This window comes from Sorghum bicolor, chromosome 5 (assembly GCF_000003195.3).
Source record: "Sorghum bicolor cultivar BTx623 chromosome 5, Sorghum_bicolor_NCBIv3, whole genome shotgun sequence".
Taxonomy (NCBI): Eukaryota; Viridiplantae; Streptophyta; class Magnoliopsida; order Poales; family Poaceae; genus Sorghum; species Sorghum bicolor.
Genome location: NC_012874.2, coordinates 55,157,174 through 55,166,318, shown reverse-complemented (window position 1 = coordinate 55,166,318; position 9,145 = coordinate 55,157,174). Strand labels below are relative to the sequence as shown.

General features: G+C 44.0%; 1 long non-coding RNA gene across 2 annotated transcripts; it reads left to right on the top strand.

The window, feature by feature from the left end:
* On the top strand, positions 2,285-4,132 carry LOC110435384. 2 transcript variants are annotated; one of them, XR_002453047.1, is made up of 3 exons: positions 2,285-2,811; positions 3,517-3,585; positions 3,896-4,132. It is a non-coding gene; the product is annotated as an uncharacterized LOC110435384 (long non-coding RNA). The 2 variants fall into 2 exon arrangements; XR_002453048.1 differs by having other exon boundaries at positions 2,800-2,937.

The following is a 9,145-nucleotide window of genomic DNA, read 5'->3' as shown; positions in this document are numbered from 1 at the left end:
AGCAGTGAAAATTTGAAAATCCAAAATTTTAGTGGTCCAAACCATCTCAGATGAAAAGTTGACCATTACAACAAATGTGTATCTTGATAAGGGTAACAAACTTTGTATTAATGACTTTTGCATCTAAGACAATCTCGGGTCCGGTCAAAGTGTATTTTCTAAAAAATCCAATGTTTGACTTGGTCAAACTAGGTCAAACTAGGCAATAAAAGACCTCAAATGAAAAAAAATTGAATACAACATAGTTAGATCTCATCAAGGTCTACCTTTGATACACAATACATTTTTGCATTTGAAAAAGTTACAGAAAACTCAGTTGACATGTTTTGAAAACCCAATGCGTGGCTTGGTCAAACCTGGTCAAACGAGTGAGTAAAAGACCTCAAATGAAAAACTTTTGAATACAAGGTAGATAGAGCTCATCAAAATACACATTCCATATATAGGATATTTTTGCATTTAAGAAAGTGTTTGTAAACTCTAGTCACAAAGTCTTGAATCACACATAGACTTTATGAAACTACATGCGGGACTTGTGGATTTAGAACTGCACTTTCTTAACGCTTTGTCAAATGCAAAAATGTCCTATATATCAAATGTAGATCTTGATGAGTGGAACAAAATTGCTATTCATGACTTTCAGAGTTGGGGTCGTCTAGGGTCCCGAAAACGTGCGTGTAGCAGTGAAAATTTGAAAATTCAAAATTTTAGTGGTCCAAACCATCTCAGATGAAAAGTTGACCATTACAACAAATGTGTATCTTGATAATGGGAACAAACTTTGTATTAATGACTTTTGCATCTGAGACAATCTCGGGTCCGGTCAAAGTGTATTTTCTAAAAAATCCAATGTTTGACTTGGTCAAACTAGGTCAAACTAGGCAATAAAAGACCTCAAATGAAAAAAAAAATGAATACAACATAGTTAGATCTCATCAAGGTCTACCTTTGATACACAATACATTTTTGCATTTGGAAAAGTTACAGAAAACTCAGTTCACATGTTTTGAAAACCCAAGGCGTGGCTTGGTCAAACCTGGTCAAACGAGTAAGTAAATGACCTCAAATGAAAAACTTTTGAATACAAGGTAGATAGAGCTCATCAAGATACACATTCCATACATAGGATATTTTTGCATTTGAGAAAGTGTTTGTAAACTCTAGTCACAAAGTCTTGAATCACACATAGACTTTATGAAACTACATGCGGGACTTGTGGATTTAGAACTGCACTTTCTTAACGCTTTGTCAAATGCAAAAATGTCCTATATATCAAATGTTGATCATGATGAGTGGAACAAAATTGCTATTCATGACTTTCTGAGTTGGGGTCGTCTAGGGTCCCGAAAACGTGCGTGTAGTAGTGAAAATTTGAAAATTCAAAATTTTAGTGGTCCAAACCATCTCAGATGAAAAGTTGACCATTACAACAAATGTGTATCTTGATAAGGGGAACAAACTTTATATTAATGACTTTTGCATCTGAGACAATCTCGGGTCCGGTCAAAGTGTATTTTCTAAAAAATTCAATGTTTGACTTGGTCAAACTAGGTCAAATTAGGCAATAAAAGACCTCAACAACTTGCTCCAATTTTTTTTCAAATTTTTATCATAGGCTCCTCATGTGATAACATGACACCTCAACAAGTTTTGTAATTTTCTGATTTCGTTTGAGTTTTATATAATTAAAAATCACTTGTACCACACTTGGATGATAATGTTCCGTGGATAAGGACTTTAAACTTTTGGGTCAGTTTTTGGATATGGTCTAAAAATACATTACTCAACATGAATATCATTTTTTGAATGGCTAAGTTTTACTATTTCCTGCACCTATAGTTCAAAGTAGAATTATGCAGCGGAACAATCAATTTAAAGAAATTAATTAATGAAATATAGCAAAAAAAAAGTCAAAAAATCACAAAACTTTTTAAGGTTTAATGTTATCACATGTGGAACCTATAAAAAAAATTTGAGAAATTTTGGAGCAAGTTGCAGTATCAGATGAACAAAACCCAAACATTTCCAATATGATGGAAATAAAAATAAAAATCAAATTCTGGAGGAAATAAAGGCTGAATTCGTCACTGGCTAAAACGGCCCAGCAACGCTTCAGCTGCGCTCGGCCTGCTGGGAGCTTGCCAGCCCAGTAAAGGCCCAGCTAGCAAACCCTAACTGAGATCTGATCTCAGCCATCCAAATGAATCCTACGGTTGTAGTTCACTTAGACAGGATAGAGCTCATATAAAAACGAACCAAACCCTAAAATTTTCCTCACTCTCTCACTTCCCTCTCCCCTGCTAAGCCGTCACTTACGGAGGGAGGGAGAAGAGCAGCACCGGCTGTTGCCCGCGCCTGGCGACGGGCGGGGCTTCAGCTCGCGCGGCTCGCGCAGCCCCTGACGAGGAGCAGCGGAGACGGCGCGGCTCGGCCCGGCAGGCGACCGGCCTTGGTTCCGCGCGTGCACGCGGCACGGAGGTGGCCACGCGCACAGACGGCGGCTCGGGTCGGCCTCGCCTCCTCGCGCGGCGCGCGCGCTCGCCCAGGCGGTGGCCGCCCGAAGGCACGCACCGCGGCCTGTTCGGCGCGGGTGGGCTCGGCGCGGCCGGCGTGGAGGCGCGAGCGGCAGGCGGCCCGCCTGCGCGCGACTTAGCCCCGGCGGGCGACCGGCAGCGGCCGGCGCTGAGGTCCCGCGGGCGGCTCGGCCTCGCGTCCCCGCGCGGCGCGCGCGTGGCTCGTGGAGCCCCTGCGGCTGCTGCCCTGGCTCGCGTCTTCGCACAGCGCTCGACGCGGACGGGTGTTATTTTCCAGGTTATTTTTTGTTGCTTTCAGTTTTGTTGCTGCTGATGAGTGCACTACTGTTTCGTACGGCTGGGATGGGATAGTGGATGCATGAAACAAGCGTGTTCCCTCGCGCTAGCAACGGGCTTGATTGATGTAATACTCTCTCTGTCTATAAAGTGATGGTCAATTAATATATATTCTATAACTAATCTAAGGATGCTTATTTTCTGTCGCTTTATATATAAACTTAGCCAAAACTTTACTCTGTTTGATTTCTTGAAATCTGAAAATTGCACTCTTTTGTGGAAGGATTTAGTAATAGATTTAAGACAAGTCAGACTTTTTTAATTTAATCAAGTTTATAAAATATAACATTTATATTTATATCTCTAAGTAAGGTCAACTATATTGGAAAGTAACTGCCTCGTTCAACCGGATGTCAGGTAGACAGCCCCAGTTAGGGTAAATTTTGATATCTAGACTACTTTTTAGGTGATGTTGTAGTTCCTTACATTGGCTTTGAACATTCATGTTTGTTTGCCACCTCTCTTCTTTTCATGCGTTTTCCACAGCAGTACCAATCTATCCTTTCCACTTACTCTGACTTATTTTAAAATTTACACTAAACAGTTAGTGTAAATTCTTTGACATGGTAGTGTAAGTAGAGTTTAACCTAGGATTTTGTGATGAATTTTGTTCTAGAGTTTTGCTAAGCCTTGATTGTTTTTGCAGCTCTTCGGATTGGGCATTGCTTACTTCAGTTCATTCTAGTAGTGGACAGTGCAGGTTGACTACTACAAGGTGAGAAAATTTGGCTCAACGAAATATTCATTAGTAGGTTTGACATATATGACTGATTGTGGTTTCAATTGGTTAGGTCAGTGGTTGAACACTAAATTGAATTTGATGTGTTTAATCCTTGTTTGAATTGTATCTGGACAATTTTTAATTTATTTAAGATTTTAATATCTACCTATTATAGAAAAATCTGAAATATTTATTTTTTATTTTGTTTAATCTCATTTTGTCCCAATTTGCTAACTGTTTGGGTAAAAATGAATCCAAATCTCTTTATTAGACTTGCTTTTGATCTCTACCTTATATTACTCAGGTTAGAAGTGGTTTATTTTCTAGGGATGATGGAAAGGAAGGACCTGGTATTGCTACTTTGGTTTATGCATAGTTGAATAATGATTTCTCTGTAACCATTAATAACATTTATAGTACGTGTTGTCATTGCAAGCTGTATAAATTGCTTCATTTTGTCAAATGTTATTCATAGTATTTTAATCAGAGTGTTATAGCTGCAAACACCATTATACATATACTATTTGATTATTGTAATTTATATTTTTTTGGCTGAAAATTAACTGTAAGGGCGGCTCTAGATTAAGCCGCCCTTACTAATGCTCACAGTAAGGGCGGCTGGAAACACCAGCCGCTCTTACAGCGGACCACTGTAAGGGCGGTTGGTGTTGAACCGCCCTTACAGTGGAATCCACTGTAAGAGCGTTTGCATAAGGGCGGTTAGGCCAGCCGCCCTTACAGAGCTTATTTAGCCGCCCTTACAGTGCCTGACTGTAGTAGTGCATTGGCATCAATATGGCATGTGTTGGGTACGTAGTTGCCATCACTCTAACTGTAATTGCACTGCAGACCGGCGCAATGGTCCAGCAGATGGAGGGTTTTCGTACCTCTCTCTATCGGGACTAATGATGAGCACGCACCAAATCAAATGAGCTGATGTGTTTTGCTCTGTAATCTACGAGCACAGCGTGAAACCCCAGCACAGTATGTTAACCCTTTTCTCGACTTGAATGAAAAAGAAGAGCAAATTAAAGATGCCAGATTCGATATGATTGAAAGATGCATGGGTTCACCTGGCACATATATAAGCTTCATTTCCCACCGATATATACACGGTTCCGTTTTGGCACGACTTTTTCTTGAGAAGATTATTAATCTATGTCTCTTCTCTGGTTTCTTGCATGAAGCCTTACAAAAAATCAACTTAGAAAATGGCTTGATGAGTGAAGGGTGAAGCCACGCGTGTAAGCATTATATTGCTTCTTTGTCCTTGCTTTCAATTGATGATACTTTGATTGATGAGCATCGGAGCGCAGAAACAAACAGAAAAAAGTACTACATCAACCTTTATACACTGCAACTCTATAACATTACATTACTGCTGCTAGCTTATTGTTTTCTTCAAATTGGACACGATCAAAGCTAGCTGGATCATCAGAAAGGTTGCTAGCTTAGCTAGTAGGGCATATATATATAGGCCGATCGAGAAGCTAACTGCTAGCAACCAGAAGATGCCGTGCACGCAACACCCGTTCCTCTGGATCTTGTCTCAACATACAATACACTGTACATATGTAAAAGAATAAGCACACTGTACATGCAACTACAGTACTTACTTACTTACTGTATGTAAATATATGTAGTCACGTTGCATGCTTTTTACACGTTTGTCCTTTCTGTTGTAAGGCATTTGCTTGTGAATAATGCTACTAGCTTTGTCTCTCGCGCTTGACTATATATGAGACCATATATATACATACTAAAGTTAAATTGATCGTTTGCACTGTGCTACTTACTATTTGGCATCGAATATATTCTTGGTCACCAGACACCGTTTGATTAAGGCATACAACCTGGCAGGGCGATTGATTCCAATAATAATAGTACATGCTCTCTCACTTGCTCCGATCCGAGTGTCCTTAACATTGTCTTATGCCTCGGATTAGCGAGGAGGGCCTCATCAGGCGCATGTGCATGCTTGGCCCATCACTACTTGCTTGATGATCGAGGTAGATTAATTAATATTAGAGCAATGCAAAGCAGCAAGAGCATCCGTGTGGTCCTCAGCTTGTTCTCGATCGATCCCAAACGCAAAGGATTTCTGCGTCCAAGCAGCAAACTTTACACTACACGGGCTATATATATATGCAAGACGGCAAGAGAGAGAGAGAGAGAGCTAGGGTTCCATTCCAGCAACTTTCCATTGCACCAGCCACTACGGAAAGCGATGGGTCGCGCGCTGCGACTTCTATTTGTCGGCCATGCTTGGCCGAGTGTTAGCCAGGCACAGGCAACGTCGTCGTTTTCTAGCTGCAGCCGACATTTTTTTTGGCCCGTATTGTTTGTCGTAATCAGTATCAGTCTCATCAAGTAATTAGGGCTTATTTGGTCGAAGGTGTTAAAATTTAACAAATATTATAACATTTTATTTTATTTTATTTTATTAGCAATTAGTGTTCAATTATAGACTAATGAGGCTTAAAAGATTCGTCTCGCAAATTACTCTCTAATTGTGTTTTTAGTTTTATAAATAGTCTCTATTCAGTACTTCATATATGTGTTCAAATATTCGATGTGATGGGAGAGCAACCAAACAAGGCCTTAGATGCCTGAACACCTCAGAGTGGTTTGTCAGACGATATGGACCAAAGGTAAATGTCTTTGTTGACCACTCCGACGTGATGAGTCTGGAACCGCCTCCGGGGCTTCATGCTCAGAAGCAACTCCAACATGCTCAGAAGCAACTCGGCCTCCTGTTTCGCCTCACCAATCTTCTTAATGTAATGGGCTAATGACCATTCCCATATCACTTTTAACACCTCGGACCTGACGGGACGGGCGGAGACTTAGCGGTGCCCCTGGCCTCTCCCCACCCATTGCCACCGCTATGTTCTCCATCCTAGCATCGACAGGCCCTCCCTCTACCCCCTACCCTCCTCCCTCTCCCTTTCCCTCCTTGCAACTTCCAAGCTTGTAGATCCAGCCTTGCCAACAGCTTGTGAAGCCATTGGATGTGCCTCCACCAAGATGCTGCCTCCGCGCCGCCACCCGTTACCCAACTAGGAGTCGGGGCCTGCAGCTACCAGCGGCCCGTGGCTGCCACCTGTGAGGCCCCTCCTGCACGGCCACCTCCACAGCCCACGGAGGAGACAGGCGGCTCCAGCGTAGGCGGCCCCATGTTGGTGGTTCTACGATCACCGGTGCCTGGGCACCACCGATGTCACTGCTATTGGCCATGAAGGTGGCCGGATCCCGTGCAGGTGGGGAGAGGCCGGGGCCACTACACGACAGCCGCTGCCATAGCCCGGGATTGACGTCTTCCTCGTCCACCCTTCAGGCCCTAGCCCGTTAGCTTCGGGAAACTCGAAGGGTATTCCAAGGCTCATAGGTGCGCAGAGGGGGACCTTGACACCTCCGAGGAGTTGTAACCAGCCGTCTCTCCAATGACCTACCACGACACAGTTTGGCGGGGACCACAGCAAGGGACATCACCGTTGCCATTGCCAGAGCGTGCCAACCCTGCTCCATCACTACCAAGGCCACACAAGGCGTTGCCACCACTGAGCATGCTAGGGGCCCGAGCAGGTGCACGAACCAGCGTGGCACGCTGGACCTCGGTGAAGGTGGAGGAAGCACAGCCGGCCATGCCCTTGCTGGTGTGCGGCCCACATGCTCAAGCAGTGGATGGTTGTGGCCCTCCTCGCTAGTGCCTTGGCCATCGTGGATGGGTCTTCGTCACCAATGCCAATGGGCAGCAGGGGGTTTTACCCTTGCAGGATATGCGAATTGTAGCCACACCGGCTAAACCACACCTAATGCAGCTCCATTTCACTTCACTGAGCTGGAGGAGCTCGCTGCCTCGTTCATGGTGGGCCAGCTAGTGGGAGCACTAGCGCCTAGGGTGCTAGCCTTCTCGAGCGGCATCACTTTAGGAGGTTGAAGTATTATTTCTGGACACCCATTCTCAGGCAATAGCTGTTTAGCGACCATGTGTCGTCTCGATCGATCCAATGCTAGAGGAGCTCATCAACTCACTCATCGTGGGCTGGCCAGCAGATGCACCAGCGCCTGGGTGCTAGTCTACTCAGGCGGTAGCACATTAGGACATTGAAGCATCATTGGACACCCGTTCTCTAGTGATGGCTTTTGAGCAGACAATGGATTCACCTCTATTGTCAGCAGTGTAGGGGCTGCCATAGCTCACACCACCATGGGTGGAACAACCCTCTGTCATAGAGAGCACGACGAGCACGCACACCCCAATGACGCGACGCCTACACCATGTGAGGCTGCTTGGCGTCTTGCACGGTTCACCAAGAAGGTGTCGCAGAAGCGAAGGTCACCAGTAATTGCTAGTCATACACCATGACAGAAGGCGGTAACTGCTGTTGATGTTTAGGGTTTAGTCCCACATCGTGTAGCGATGGTGGGGGCAGTCCAACCTATTAGACTAGTCTTTTGGGTTGAGCAAAGCCCATGGACCTTGTATGTTGTCAGCTTTGGTGGACCTAGAACATGTGGGAGTGTAGGCTCGTGGTAGCTAGCTGGGACAGCTTCAAGCCAGCTCTAAGATCGAGAACTCGGTGGGCAGCACCGGTTCTAACAACCGCAAGGCAACCCCTGCCAAGTAGGAGCAGACGGGTTGCCGCTCAACCGCTAGCGCACTTACCGACCTCCAAGCAGGGGAGGAGTTGTTCTTAGCGACCAACAACAGGGCCGGTAGAAGAGCGCTCTTCTTGGATGGCAAAGTAGGGTCGTGCAGTCAGCAGCAGAGACGCCTAACTCCTTAGGTTGCACTGTTTCTCTTAGCTCGGTTGTACACATCACTAGTACATGGGCACACTATACAGGCGGTTGGTAACATATTTCTACAGGCGTTTTCCAGATCCGCCTGCGCTGGAGGCCAGTATAAATCGTCCATTTCCACAGGCGGTTGCTTGAGAGCCGCCAGTAGAAACCATTTACATAGGCGGCTCTCTTAGGCAACCGCCTGTGTAAATGTTCATTTACACAGGCGGTTCCCTAAGAGAGCCGCCTGTGTAAACCTATTAAAATATGTATTATTTATTTATTTATTTATTATTTTATTGTTATTATTTAAATATATTGATATTGGTTGGTCTTCTAACATAGCAACATATAATTTAAATACTTCATCTCATACATACATTTGTATACATCAAAGTTTGGTGCTCAAAGACATAAAGTTAATTACAAGAGTATATCCATCATCACACATCATATATATATACATCAAAGTTTGTTTCTGTCCTCTAATAACCCTCTTTAGTAAGTTTGAGCTTACTAATCTCTGTTAGCACTCGGAACTGTTTCCTGGATAATTGGCTGTCATCATCATGATATTTGCCTTCACGTGGAATGACATGCTTCATGATGAACGAGCAGATGTCCTCAACTATGTTTTCTAAAGCACGTTCGTCCATGCGCTCCGCCGTCCCTTGCTTATATACCTGCAAAGAAAGTTTATAAACATTATATATTTTATGACTTCCAACTTTAATAGACTATTACTTATATTACCTTGTCAGAGTTC